The following is a 16,302-nucleotide window of genomic DNA, read 5'->3' as shown; positions in this document are numbered from 1 at the left end:
AGATGTCATATGTCTGCAGAGAAACGGATCCCGTCCAGTTTTTTTCTTCAAAGCAGGTAGGGAAATGATCAGTAGCAAAGTCAATCAACCAGCAGAGTTTCTCCCTTTGACAGCAAAGTCTGAATTTCCATTGTAGAAAAACAAATGCTGATCCTTTAAGAGAGAGAGACTTTTATTCGATCTGAAATAATTCAACCCTTAAGTTACATAAACAACAATAAATAACCATAAAATCAATAAAAAAGTAAAATCAGCTTAATCATAATTTAAAAACAGATCAAACATCATTTTCAAGAATAATAATCTAAAACGACCCTTAAAAGAACTCTAGGTTATTACGCCAGGTAATGGCTCCCCTCAAAAACAATCCCAAACCCCTCCATACCAATGCATCTGAGGCCATTTGCAGCCACATAAAAGCAGGGCGAAATTGCACAAATCCCTTTGGCCTCAGCAGGGGTAATAAAAAACGTCTTCTAAAAGGTGCGTAAAAAACACAGAATAATGTAAAATGGGACAAGGTCTGCAGGGACACCCCGTCACAGGGACCCAGTCTGATAGATTTTACACCATACTGACCTAGTGGGAAGCAGAGATTATTCCTAATGACCCCCAAACGAAATCGAGTAATAAGAGTCCTTTCCCTCAGGTCATTTATTACTAGGAGGTAGGGCTCAGGACCCACCCCCATCTTTAACATAATAAAATCTCTAACCGATTGTTTCCCTAGTTCCTTTCCCTCTCTTTTATCCCTCCGCATTCTTAGGAAATTCTCCTTCACCCAATTCTTATCCTGGCTAGTCAGACCCTCGGGAGAGTAAAACAAATCCGTCCGCCCCAACTCCTGTGCTACTTTTCTTATGTACATCAGCCAGCCAGGGAATGCATTTTACATTATCGCAAGCCAAACAATCCCTTAAAATCTCTCTATTAAAAATAGCAAAATCATTTCTCCAAATCGAAATCCATAACAAAAGGGGAGCCAGTTGAATAGTATCTTGCACACACTCAAGATCTAATTCTAGATGCAGGCAGAAACCATAGGTATTTTGACCAACGCCCAATAGTCTTCTACCAAAAGATTTTCTTCAATAATGGGCACTCGGGTGTCCATATACCCCCAGAGTGTTGCACTATACAACAGGACAGGGAGACATTTTTGCCTATAGATTTCAAGCAGAGGCTTAATGGGTTTTCTTCCTACCCTTACAGCAAAATCAAAAGTAGCACCAACTGAGGCATGGAAAAGCATACTCCTAGCAATAGAAGGTTTCCATGAGCCTTTATCATCAAAGATTACCCCTAAATATGGGAATTCATTGACCCTGCTAATAGTTTGATCATCAACCTTAAGCTCCCCAACCCTGCTCAAAGATTTACCACATACCATAAAATGCGATTTCTTATAATTTATCTCTAGGCCCAAGCCCGACATATAAGATGCTGATCCTTTGATTGACTAGTGGGAAGTGAAGGATTTCAAATAGACAGAGATGGGTAGCCAGTTCAGGGTCTTTTGAGGAGGGTGACGTGGTCACATCTCCTCAAAGTTAACACGTGTCTAGGTGAGGGAATCATAATTTACTGTTGGGGTTTTTAGGAGCCAAAAAACAGCCCACTGTCATAGCTGAGGCATAACAGAACCAGAGATTTTGATACCAGAAACCTGAGAGAGAGTCACAAGTCAGTATAGAACTCTAATGTAGAAGAGGCACAAGATGAAGGATTTATTAGTGAGTTGATTCCACAAGCAGAAATTGAACACCACTTGTTCCACACCAATTATAGAAATGCTACCTATTTAGAATCCTGGTATGTCATCAATGGTATCCTTTCTGAATTCCTAAAGATATCTCTGCTTGGGCGAGATCCCAGAGTATATACTTTTCAATGTTTCTGTGTTTTCCATTTAAAGCAAATAGGCAGATGACATGCTCAATAAGGTATTTACTTCCCCCATTAGCTAAACTAAAACTTAAAAACAGTACATTTGACTAAAACACCAGTCCAAAAAGTAGTATACTTCAAGCAAAATAAAAATGGGGTTGGTGCCCCACTGCAAAATAAACATCCAAAATTAAACTGTGCACCTTTAAGAACCTTGAAGACTTCACTTGACTGCAGCGTGTCATGGCGGTTCAGCTTTGGGAGCAAAGAAGACACATACATATTCACAGGATCTGCATCCCTAGAACGGGAGAGATAGAAAGGGCGGTTATGTAACTGAGATGATTAGCATGATGAAGAACTGGAATTGCTAGTAACTTTCTTTTTGACTTGGGATTCCCAGATATTCATTAAAGCTCTCAACATATGTCCACGGACTTCCAAAACCAGCATATGAAGATTGCTTCATAACCAGCATGCCAAGATCAGAGTAACTTTGTTAATCATCTGTAAATTTAATTTATATGAGATGCATTCTCCCGATTAACAGTGTTGTAATTTGACAGTAGTTATAAATAGTATGTTCAACTCCCCTGTTTCCTTTAGAATGTTGGAATATTTCATCAGTTGGCCAGAGAGCTTGCCTTAGAACGTTAAAGTAGAGCTTGCCTTAGAATGCTGATTTGAAGAACTGAAAGGCGTTATACTGGTGAAGTGGAGGAGCAGTGGAGATGTGTAATAAAGGCTAATCTACTGGAACCTGCGTTTGTACTAATTAAAGCACTGGTGACAAGTTAGTTTGTGTCAGGAGGCAAATACCATCTCCATCCTTTTCCAGAATTTTGGCCTCTGGCTACATTCAGGTTGATTAGGTACAGTACTTTGCATGTAAGACTGCAGGTCGATGTCAATTGAGAATTGTATTTCTACATTAAAAACTAACAGTTTGGCAAGGACACTTGCTCTTTCAATGCTTTCTTACCTGGGATTCAGCTCCGCTTTGGGGGAGGCTTTTCTTTCCTGCCATCCTTGGCTTGGTCTCTGGCTGAGCTGTTCCATTTCCACGCACAGGCACAGTTGACCACTTGGACAGATTCGTATCTTTGGGGGAGCCCATTCTTGGGCACTTTGTCATTGGGAACAACTTTTTGCTGGGGTTCTTCGCCTTCTGGTGAGGGGAGTAAGTAATCTGCGCAGTATGTTTTGGAAACTTGTTTGCAAAATCTGCAGAGTATATTTTGGAAAGCAGCTTGCGGATTTAAAAAAAAAAAAAGAAAAGCCGCTGGTTCTGTCCCTGCTATTTTTTGGCTCCACAAGAGGATTCTTGGATAGTCACCATCTGCCAACTTCATTTTGTCGATTCTATGTCAGGATCGGAGGCTTCAGATTATGCTTTCTCTTATCTTTACTGACAAACAGCAGCCAATAAACAACAAGTAAACTACATCTCCCATGAACCTATGCTGTCCAATCATGAGTCACTCTTGCCTCTATATATAGCTCCAAAACTATAATCCTTCCTCTTTCTTTGCTGAAATCCAGATACATGTTTATGTCTTATCGATTTAACTTTTAAGTGTGCATGTTTTATGGTCACTTCAGACACGCGCAGTGTATCTTGGTGTGCGATTGATTACGGTGTGTTCCAGGACCGCATTCGATCCCTACACCGGAGCCAGCGGGGAGCAGGAGCGAGGCTGGAGGAGTTTTCCGCTTATTATTTACTTGTAGATGACGTGGTCCTCTTTCTATTGTGATGCATGCGCAATGGCGAAGAGGAATTTCGGACTCTGCTTTTCGATCAACTCTTCACGCGCGCACAGCACATAATGAGTGGCCTCAGAGAACGCCCAATAAGCGTTAAGGGCTGTGCCCAGGGGACATTTTATTGAAATATATATTGTGTGCAGGTGCTCCTTTCCCCATCTAATATGAAGTGTTGGCCAAGCAGTTTTCTACTGCTAGTTTGTGATTACTTCATACCTGCCACGGGGTTTGTTTCCTTCGCTTTTGTGAACTCCTCCATCCCTTCTGATGATAATAATAATGGCGTACTACGCCGATGAACAAGAGCAATTTCATGCATTGCAAGAGGTGCCTCTGGAACACCAGATAGAGGAGAAACTAGTGGAGGCACTGGACCACCATGTTCAAGATTCTGTGAATTGGGCCTTAATAAAAGCCTTGAAGCCTTTCACTCAATCCCTGACCAATTTTGGCAGGAGAGAATTTTTAGGCAAAAGCAGTAAGTTGACTCGATCACAATTCCTAGACAAATCGGGTTTGCCTGGAAAACATTCAGGTGGAGCATATTTATCAGATATTTTGGCGCAAATGGCAGGGTTGAGAGACCATGAATATGAAGGGGTTCCCCCTTTTGTCTCCACAATCCACTTTCTGTCCCTCACTCACCCTCAAGACGAGGCGCAGGCTCTCTCCCAGTCTAACTCGGAGTATGACAAATCGCAAGATTCCCCCCCTCTGCAAAAGAAAAAGCAAAAATCCCACCACACGTCCGCACGGGCACTTCCTAGCGGGCGTAACCTCTTCTTTACCCTGGGAGACATTATACATCCTAGGTCCACGGAATGGATTCCCTCGGCTGAAGTCGCTCACTATGCTCAGGATAGGCTAAGGAAAAGTTTTGAAAAAGACGGTCGCAACACCTTGCGATCAGAATGCCCCCGGCCATCCTTGACTGGTAAAGTGGTGGATACCCCAGAATTAGATCCAAGCATGGCGACACTTCTTTAAAAATTTGCAAAAGATCCCAAGAAAGGTTTGGACCGCGCCTGGCGCGGTAGCCAAGATAAACTTCTTGATGTATCTGGACCGCTCCCAAAAATGTTGGATTTGGCGATCCAAGCAAAATAATCCATCTCTCCCCTGGACCCAGAAGCAGTGCTGGAATAATCTCAACGCGCTATTTGTCTCCTTCGCAAAGCTAACTGCACCATGTCCACGGAGCGCTGTTGCTCCTTCCTTATGCGATTGGACCCTAAGTTAACAGACTTGGCAACTAATGAAGCAGGGTCCCTAGCGAACAGGATGCTCTTTGGAGATAAATTTGTTAAAGGATTGGGAAAAAATGTGGCCACATTCACTGCCCTAGATAGGGACCAAACATCCATTAAAAAAGTCTTCAATAATGCTCTTTTGGGTAGGCTGGGCGTTTCAGGGGTCGAGTGTACAGCCGAGGTTTTCAGACCTCCAGGATTGCACAGCAGAGAGGCAGAGGAGGACAATACACTTCCTCCAAATTCTACCCCACCCGATACAGAGGTCGTGGCAGGAACCACAGAGGCTTCCGTGGTGGCAGTTCAGGACAGGAGTCCAATGCATCTGGTAAGGATTATTCATATTTCAGAAGTGGTTTAGGGGGGGAGAATTCAGCTTTTTCCTCCAGCTTGGAAAGAAATCATGCAAGATCCTTGGGTGCTACAGACGGTTCAGGGCTCTCGCCTGGAATTTTATGCACCTCCGATCCAGAAAGCTTTACCCCCATCTCAATTTTTTCCCCTCAAAGAGCAATCTTTCATTGGCAATGAGCTTGCTGTTCTGAAACCGAAAGGAGTGGTGACAGAATCGCCTCCGCACCCTCATGGGTTTGTGAGCACAATTTTTCTGGTTCAAAAGTAAGGAGGCGGCTTCCGCCTGGTTTTGAATCTCAGTTCAATTCTTGGATGGTTTATCACCATTTCAAGATGGAGGGCATTCATCTCCTCAGAGATTTATTGCAAAACGGCGATTGGCTAGTCAGATTAGACCTAAAAGACACGCTCAATGGGGTTCCCACTTGCTCGAATTCACCGCACTTCCCTTCGGCCTGTCATCAGCGCCACGGTGTTTCACCAAGATTCTGCGTCCAGTAGTTCAACATCTGAGAGAAAGAAGGGTGAGACTTATTGTTTACCTCGACGACATCCTGATTATGGCACAAGATAAAGATACAGTCAAGTGTCATCTCAACTGGACAATTCAACTACTTCAGAACCTTGGGTTCATCATCAACGCTGAGAAATCATGCTTAATGCCGTAGCAGAATATCAAATTCTTAGGTTTCCAAATAGATTCGGTCAAAGCCTTGCTTTTCCTGCCCATATTCAAAGGAGTAATGATCAAGAAAGAGTTGAGCAGAGCCCCTGTCTCTCCGACTATATCATTGAAAATGTTGGCACGTCTAGTCAGACTTTTGGCGTCCTCGATCCAGGCTAATTTTCCACGGCCTCTCCATTACAGGGCACTTCAGAGATTGAAAAATTTTACATCTTAAGAAAGGCCTTCAGTATTCAGAAATGATTCAGATTTCAGAGGAGGCCAAGAACGAGATTTCTTGGTGGCTCACTCACATGGATGCATGGAATGGGTGGGCGATTTTCTGATCAGCTCCCTAAGATGCCAGCCATTGGGGGTGAAGAGCGAGATGTGGATCGCTTCAGACGGGCAGCCGTTGGTCCCGAGGGGAAATTAATTATCACATCAATTGCCTGGAGCTATTGGCGGGGGCGTTTGCAATTCAATCCCTTTCTCCCCGCAAAACACATTGTTGTATTCTCCTCAGAATGGACAATGTGTCAGTGGTCCGATATATCAATCGCCTCGGAGGAACCAGATCTTGCCTTTTGGCAGAAATAGCAAAGGATTTCTGGCACTATTGCCTGGATCATCAGATTTCGGTGATAGCAAAGTATATCCTGGGTCAGTCCAATATAACAGCAGATTGGAACTTTTGCTTCCTCAGAGATTTCAGCGATTGGAAGCTCGCTCCGGAGGTATTTCAAGCACTTCAAAACCAGTGGTGGTCTTGCCAGATGGACTTGTTTGCCTCCCAGTTGAACAATCAGCTCTTGGTCTATTACAGTTGGAGACCGGATCTCCTTTCAGCAGGAATGGATGCATTCCTTCAACCGTGGCTTCAGGTTCTTTGGTGTGCCTTCCCGCCGTTTGCCATGATTCCGAGGGTGATGGTTCAAATAATTTGTTAAATCGACGGAGATGATCTTGGTGACTCCCTTTTGGAGAGCTCAGCCTTGGTTCCCTTTGGCAGTGACTCTGTCATACGATTTCCCAGTGACCATTCCGGAGAGAAAGGATCTTCTCTTAGACCCTTCAGGCACAGTTCATCCTCTGATCATGCAGGCCCAACTGTCTCTGATGGTGTGGAGACTTCCTGGAGACTTTGGCAAGTGCCTGGAGTTTTGGACTCAGCATTGTTTTTCCTATTTCAGTCCTGGGCCCCTTCCACTCATAAGAGATGAGCAAGCCTGGAAGTGGTTATGTTGGTTCGGTGAAAGGAGGATGGACCCCTTAGGATCAGAGATTCATGTCATAGTCAAATTGCCTCACAAGGTTTGGCCTACCGAATGATTAACAATTGCCGTTCAGCTATATCCGCAGGTCATCCTGATATTCAAACTAAGCCTGTGGGCGAACACTCTTTAGTGTGCAAGCTCCTCAGGGGCATTCGAATGGTTAAGCCTCCTCAACCGAGTTATTCTTCTTCGTGGGACGTTAATGAGGTCCTGCGTTTTCTTAAAACTTGGCCTTGTAATGATGACCTTTCACGGAAACAGCTTTCAGCTAAATTTACTATGTTATTATGCCTACTTTTGTGCAGACGTATTTCGGATATCAAAGCTCTGGACTTAGCAGGTAGAGTATTTATTCCTTCTGGAGTTTCCTTTACCATTTCAAGGCGTACAAAAACATTGTCAAAGTGTATTTCTTACCCCTCTTTTCCTAATGATCGGAAATTATGTGTGGTACAATGCATAAAAGCTTATGAAGATGTTACAAGATAATTTAGACGTGAGGTCTCTGGTCAGCTGCTCATTGCCTTTTAGACCAGTTTTACAGCAACTTTGGCTCATTGGGACCATTGGCTATTAACGGAAGCAGGAATTGATACCTCCTTGTTTGGGGCTCATTCTGTCAGAGGAGCCATGGCTTCCAAAGTGTTTGCAACAGGAGTGAGATTGGAAGATATCATGAACGCAGCTGACTAGTCCAGTGACTCTACTTTTAAAGTGTTTTACCATAAACCAATAGTAGATGTGGTGTCAGGGGTGGTGAATAACCTTTAAACTAGCATAATCCGAAAACTCCGGTCCTGACATAGAATTAAAAATGTTCTAGTTAACACGTCAAGAATTTCCTATGTTGACGCCCAGGGTGGTTTTCTGTGATTTCCTCAGGAAGGCTAGAACGAACCTACAACGTATTTAACGGTGATGCGCACACCTTTAGGTTTTGACTAATTAAAACTGTTAATTGGATGATTAATGCGTCATCCTTCACTTCCTCACGGTGATTCACACACCTTAAGGATTACATTCTATGGTGTTTTACTTCATGTATATTAACGTTTCATTAATCCTTTGGTCACTTATGGATAAACTTATTTCCAGCCAAATGCGAGCCATTTCTTCATTCTATTCTCTATGGTTGTCACTAGATGCAAATTGTTTCAGTAGGACATTCCTTCCTTTAATTAATACTTATTCTTGTGTTTTTGGTGTTAAAAGTAATTCACCTATGTACTTTTACTCGCTTTACAAAGTACCTTAATTTAAGCGCAAACTATATATTTCTGTTCTTCTGTGTGAGATTTAACACAGTAAGGATAATTGTGACAAAGGTAGTCAAATGAACTGCAATTTTGTGATTTACTTAACTCTTTTATTACTTTACTCTCTATTTATGATTGCAGCAGCTAGTATGTCTCAACCTATCCCATTTTTAAATGAGATCGGGGAACCTAACGTCCTGTGGAAAGAAAGGGTAACACATTTGAACACTACCTATTATCTGGAGGGCGTAAAAGATTTAACCCAGTGAGGACACAACACATTCTACTCCATAATTAAGGCACGCATAGCAGAAACATTAATGAATGTCTTCCTGAACCAGTGTTACCTGAGGATAAAGAAGATAAACATGATGAATATACAATCACATAATTAAAATTGGAAACTCAGTTTGGGGACAAATTTAATATTGCTTTGGAGTGTCTCAAATTTGTCGGTCTTACTCAAGGAAAAAAGGAGAGTGTAACAAACTATGTAGCTGCTCTCAGAGAGCTGAGTACTCTTTGTAATTTTGGGAAATTGAATGACTCTCTTATTTCTGATCAATTGGTACGATGTACCAATAATATTAGAATCCAGAAGAAATTATTACAAAAACAGCAAGCGTTGCAGGAGGCGTTAGAGATTGCTAAGTCCATTGAGCATAGAGCTATATGCTTGAAAGAGATCAGGTCACTACTGAACAGGTTTCAGAGGTTAGGGAGGAGAAATCAGATGTGGAGGTATTCAAAACAAAGAAAAACTCTAATTCCCTCGCCCAAGAACTGACATTGAAAATTTCAAACTAAGATGATACTGTTGTGGTAGTAGTAACTACCTGGCGAATTCTACTACCTGCCCTGCCAGAACAGCTACTTATAGGAGGTGCAACAAGAAAGGTCACTTCACAAGGGTATGCAAGGACTTTGAGAAATTACAAACGTGATGATTGCAAAACAGTGGAGGAAAAAAAACAGGTAGTTAAGAAAAATATTTTACAAGAAAAGGATGAAGATTTGATCCTGCCTATGAAATACCCGGAATACGATATTTACATTGATGGTAATCCTATTAAAATATTTGCTGACTTATGTTCCCCTTTTACCTACATAAATATGTCAGAATTTAATAAAGTGACAGACAAGAAAATAGCAAATCTGCTTAATACTGACATGGATTCAAGTGGATACAATATAGATCCAATTTCTCCCAAAGGTATGCTTAAATCTTGCATTAGTTTCAAGTATTGTTCAACAGTGGGCAAGGTGTATGTTGTTAATGAAGGACCACATGTGTTGGGTTGGCAGCACCAGAAAGAACTGGATCCCAATAACCAGATTTTTAACACATTTCCAGAAATTGTTTATGATAAATTAGGTTTACTAAAAGATTTTCAACATACGATTAAATTTAAATCAGATTCCAAACCACTTGTACATACAACCACACCTAATAAAAGAACCATTTGAAAAAGTGCTCAGCAGATTAAAAGAGCTGTGTAAAATACAGCCCATAGACAGCTCAAATTGACTAGGTCCCGTTGTTATTGAAAATGTGGTAATGACATTAGATTATGGCCCTCATTACAACATACAGTCGCCGTGGTTACCAGCCGCCCACCCGCATTATGACTGTCGACTGAATTCCGACAGAATGCTGGCGGAATACCGTTGACGGTCATGGCGGCGCTGCTGTCAGCAGCAGCACCACGCCAGCAAAACACCGCTGACCATATCATGAGTAGTGATACAGCCTGGCAGTGTTTTGCTGGTGGACGCTGCTGCTGGCAGCAGCGCCGCGTCCCATCTCCTGCCGGAGGACCCCCTGCAAGCAGGTAAGACGGGTTCTCCGACAGGAGAGGGGGGTGGGAGGTGGTGGGGGTGTGTGTGTCTGTTTTTATATGCGTGCATGCTGGAGTGAGTCGCGTTGAATGAGTGCGTGAATGACTGAATGTGAGTGTATGTGTATGCTGTGTGTTGTGAATGTGTATGTGCGACAATGTATGTTGGTGTGTGTTGCGGTGTGTGGGTATGTATGTGTGCATGCGTGGGTGGATATGGGTATGCGTGTGTGTATGAGTGTGTATGTGTGCGTATGTGGGTGTGTAAATGTGCGGGGGCAGGAGAGGGAGGTGGAGGGTGTGGAGGACTGTGGGGAGGGGGGCTATCGCCATGGCGGTACGCTTGCCACGAAAACCATGGCGCTAGGCGGATCATAATCCCGAGGGTGGGATTGTGACAGCCGCCGGGCTGGAGACCAAAGTCTCCAGCCCAGCGGCTGTTACCACCCTGGCGGACGGAGTGGTACATTGGCGGTTTGGCTTGAGCCAAACCGCCAATGTCATAATTTGGGAAAATGTACCGCCAGCCTGTTGGCAGTACCTTTCCCCAAATTACCGCCAACCGTCAGGGTCGTAATGAGGGCCTATGTGTAGATTTACAAGACCTGAACAGGAGCATTTGGATAGAAAGACACCCTCTTCCTCATAGTCACAAAATGTTAAGCACCATGGGAGAAACGGTATGTTTCTCTGTTCTCGATCTTTCCAATGCATACCATCGGTGGAGTTACATCCACAGTCCAGATGTTTGACTGCATTCACCCCTCATGTGGGTTCTTTCATGTTTTGCAGGATGCCTTTTGGATTGGTGTCTGCTGCTGCCATGTTTCAGAAAATAACGCAGCACATATTAGAAGGTGTTCCTAAAACTTTGTGTTTTCAGGATGATGTTTGATATATGGGGACCACGGTGGAAGAACAGGATAAACTTTTAAGAGTTGTTCTTAAAAAAAGCTCAGGAAAGCTGGGCTCCCATTAAAGAAAGAAAAGTGCCAGCTAGGCGTGAGGGCGGTTGAATACTTAGGGCGTACCATTTCTAAAGATAGGTTCAAGCCCAAGATGTGATTATTGGAGGCAGTCAAGAAAGCTAATGCCCCAAGGAATAAGGATGATCTTAGATCTTTTTTAGGGGTAGCTGAATTCATGGCAAAGTATGTTAAAAACGTTTGAGATCTTACTTAACGCCTAATTGATCACTCAACCAATCATCATTTGTTAAGCGCAACACTATCACTCATAGGGGTATCTGGGTGCTGAGGTTGCTGCTTCTGTGTCGAAAAGCCAGGTATTGAGTTGTTTTCTGATGTCTGCCTGGGAGGGTACTGTTTGGAGGTAGAGGGGGAGGTTATTCCAGGCTATGGCAGCAATGTAGGAGAATGTGAGGCCCCCGCTGCGGGTGCAATGGTTGTGTGGGACTTGAGCGAGGGCAAGTGAAGAGGAGCACAGGTGTCTCACAAGAAGATGCAAGTTCAGTCAGCCAACAATAGAGGCTTTGGCACTACACTGTCTCAAATCTTAGATGGCAAGGAAAGAATTGCAGCATTTGCTTCTTGGGCCCTATGCAAACCAGAGTCTAACTACTCAGAGAGGCTCTGGCAAACTTCTGGGCCGTTCATTAAGTACTTCAAGTTTTATCTGTGGGGCATACAATTTGACATCCGCACAGACCACAAACCTCTTATCTATATGTTCTTGGCCAAAGGGTCATACAACAGCACTCCACATATAGCTGAATGGGACCTGGGATTAGAGAGCTTCTGTTAAAAACTCAAATATGTCCCTGCAATCAAAATACTCTGTCAGACTTCTCATGGAGGGCCCTTTTAGACATAAGAGGAGTTTGAAAAATACAAGGATCCTGTTCTGGTTGTCAACTCTCCTGCTATCACCATGGAGGAATGGATTGCAGCTAGTTTGGAGGCTGGCTGATTGGTGAAAATTAAGTCATTTGCTCTGCATGGTTTGCCAAAAAAATAAATGACATGGATGATGACATCAAATGTCACTGGGAAGTTAGATGTGACATCAGTGAGAATAATAACTTCATCCTCAGGTATGACAAAATTATACCTCCCACAAATTTGAGAAGTAAAATTATAGACCTTGCCCATTAAGGTCATCTGGGTAGGAGCCCTACCAAATCACGCATTAGGGAGCGGTATTGGTTCCCTAATATGGATTTCATGGTCGATGTCAAAGTCAAAGATTGCTCCATAGGTGCAAACGGTGATAAATCAAAAATTGTCCACAAAGTTCCCATTTCACCGGTAAGCCATCCCTGACAAACCATGGGAAAAATTGGCTATATATATAATTGGTGCAATTAACCATTCTGGAGTGGTGAAATGTTTTGCATTTGTTTTGGTGGATTACCACTCTCACAGGTTAGTCACCAGGGTGGTCCATCAAATTACAACAGTCTCTCTTATTGAATTTTTAAAAGACACATTTGCCACGAAATGTATACCAGCTCCCATAGGTACAGAAAACGGGGTACAGTTAACACCATTGGCTATGGCAGATTTCCTATCACATCTCAACATAATTCATTACAAAACAGCTCTGTACTGTCCTTGTGCCAATGGTCTAATAGAAAGAGTTAACCGTATTGTCAAAAACTGTATCTGACTGGCTAGCATAAATCACTTGAATGTGGAAAAAGCTATTCAGGATATGTTATGGGCATACCACACTACGCCCAAATGTATTACTAATGTACCTCCATTCTCTGCCTTGAAAGGCAGAAAACCCAGCACCAAATTATTTCCTACTTGGTTGGGAGGAGGGGGCAGAGTTGGGGACCACTCGATGTTAGTTAAAAAACAAAATTTCCCTACAACAAGCAAAGTATTAGAACTATTGCAACATCAAACAAGGTACAACACATCAATTCTGGAAGGTGGGTGATTGGGTGTATGTCATGAAACCAGGGGAAAAATAGGGATAAATTCGAAATATTTTGAACCTAAGCATTTTTCTAACATCAAACAGAATGTGACCATAATGGCCAATGGCCAGTGTTGGAGTATGGATAGACTTGTCAAACAAAAACCATCATCTAGTCCTACTATAAAGGATACCTCCGGATTTGGCTCCATAGAGTAAGGCACCTTGAGACAAATTGATAAAGGTGCCTACTTAAGAGTGACAGCTAGAAGACAAGTCAAAGCTTCTGTATGGCATAAAGATTACATTGTAAGTAAGTAAATAGGACATCTTGAATACATTTCTAAGCTTCAGTATAGCATAATTATTACATTGGGAGCATGAAAACATAATGTTTTAGGTATTTACGTTTTTAATTTTGGTATGTGTCTCATAGTAAAAATTACTCTAGGTTTGTTTCCTGTTTCCAAATTTACCTCCACTTCTTTTAAGGTGGGGAATGTGTAGTAATTCGACAGTGAATATAGATAGCATGTTCCACTCTCCTGTCCCCTGTAGAACTTTAGAACATTCCATCAGTTGGCCAGAGAGCTTGCCTTAGAATACTGAAGTAGACCTTGCCTTATAAGGCTGAGCTGAAGAACTGAATGAAGTTTTACTGGTGAAGTGGTGAAGCAGCGGAAATGTGCAATAAAGGTTAATCTACTGAATCAGCCCACCATACGGAGGACAATTTATATTGGGTTTTTATCATACAAAGAACTTTGAATCATAATAAACAAAACTCAAAAGTTAAGTGGCAATGGAAACAGAATGTGGTTAAATGACATTATGGGAATCAATAAATAAACTGAATAGCTAGCAGAGGTGTAATATGAAATGGATATAAACAAGAAGGGAATCAAAGATGCAACAAAGGTTTACTACATCAATATGCAGGTATGCGCAGCAAGACAGCCTAAAAGAAATACAATGACTGCACACAGAAGATAACAGCAGCTGACAGGAGGGCAGTGCATAATTAGTTATAAGGTGCACTGGCCCAGTTTGCGTCTGGTGCACCTAATTAAAGGTTTGCTCCAGCACAAACAGGAACAGCGTACCCTAAATATAATACAAGCCTTGATCGTCAATAGGCATGATGCTAGCTGAAATTGACACTACAGAGACCGGTGATTTTTTTTTTCCAAATCATTAGGCAAAGACCTGCTCCACCTCCATCTTCTAGGAATGGGAGATTATGATCAGAGGTCAGCATGGCAACTGTGCTACTTAGGTTTTCTCTTCCCTGTACCTCTTGCATGAACAGACTGAGATACATCTCTACACTTGTGACATGAAGTGTAGAAGTCAGACTCCATTCCAATCAATTTCATAGGTATTTATTGGAAGGTAGAGCAACACAGATTTAAAGGTATGCAAGAGCCCAGAGCCTTTCCCCAACTGACACACAATCAAATCAATGCAAATAAAAATTCTTAAAGGGAATGAAAGCTTGACCAATGAGATGGTCATGACCTAATATATCTCTAACACATCATTCAACACTGGAAAGAGTAGATGCCATAGATGCCACACATCTTCCTCCTTTCTTTTTTTTAATAAACGGAAAAAAACAAAATACTAATAAAAGTTTAATACAATAAAGTTATATTGCAAAACAAACAAGATAAAAACATTAAATATTTGTTCTATTGATTTCCATAACCATCTGTAGAATTGCCTATGATGTTCAAATTTTTTTAAAGTCAAACCAGATATTTTCTGGGTAATTTGAATATGTTAGTACTTCTTCTTACTGCAGATTCTTGATTATGTTTCATACTGTGCCTGTTACTGGCAGACCAGTTGTCACTTTCAGCTCCAGAATCAAATCCCATCACATCAGTTTTGTCAATCTTAGCTACTCTACTCATGTTCCATCATTGACCATCTGAAAGACAGACACAATTTCCCTTAATGTCAATGATACTCACCAGCTCTCTAGATCTTGCAGATCCTTTTTGAAAATAATAGGTTTTTGGTGCATACCAGGTCGCCTATTACAAGCTTAGCTCTCCTGTTTGAAGACTCTATGAGAATTGTACTTCTTTCAAATTTAGCAATACTGAAATCATCACTCATTCTTTTACCTTTTCAATAAGCTCCATTGACATCGCCAACTCTGGCCTATCATTTCCATTCTCCAAAAATTGGCTTAAAGCAGAAGCAACCTTTCTATCCCTCATAAGTTGAAATTTAACTTTTCTTGTGACTGAATGAGGAGTGGCTCCGTAAGTCCACAACAAATCTCTAATAGCCACTTCACAAAGCTTTTTAGATTATATGGCACTTTGCACACATTCTACTAACACCCTACTGAATCTCTCTATTTTGCCATTTGCTTGCGTGTGACAGAGTGGTGTGCGTAGATGTTTAATACCATATATCTTAAAAAATTCTGACATGGTAGAAGATGTAAACTCTACCCCATTGTCAGTCAAATTTCTTCCGGCACACCCTCTGTGGTAAATATTTCAGCCGTATAACATCTTTAGTATTAGGCTCCGCTACTCCGCGTACTTCTACCCACCTGGAGAGAAGATCAATCACCACCATAAAATATTTCATATTGTGCTGTCACACATGAAATGGGCCTAGAAAATCAAAAGCACTCCATTGCCAAACCTTTTCAGGTGACAAGACTGGATTAATTTCAAGGACAGCAGTAACCCAACGTTTGTCGCTTCAGCAACATTGTACATGTTTTCACCAAACTCTCCATATCTCCATCAATGCTGGGCCGCCAAAAATCATTCCTCACCCTGCATTTGGTAGCAGTCAGCTCTAAATGACCAATATGGGAAGTTTCCAAAATTGTCTCCCCTCTCAGTAACAAGGCTCCTTCAAAAGAGAATTAGTTGGCCACTTCACTATAATGTTGCAAAGGAAACTCCAACCCCTCTTCTCTTGGCCAACCCATTTTCACATAGTGTATGACCAGACTTAGAATTGGATAATTCTCCAACTGAATGCGCCATTTCTCCATATTCAGGTAGATTATCACATCCTAAACCTTAGCTACGATGCACTCTTTAATCTCTTAATGATTTTCTACATCAACAGAATCAGTGTCCACTGGAA

The sequence above is a fragment of the Pleurodeles waltl genome, chromosome 6 (assembly GCF_031143425.1).
Source record: "Pleurodeles waltl isolate 20211129_DDA chromosome 6, aPleWal1.hap1.20221129, whole genome shotgun sequence".
In the NCBI taxonomy this organism is placed as follows: Eukaryota; Metazoa; Chordata; class Amphibia; order Caudata; family Salamandridae; genus Pleurodeles; species Pleurodeles waltl.
This window is presented reverse-complemented; position numbering follows the sequence as displayed.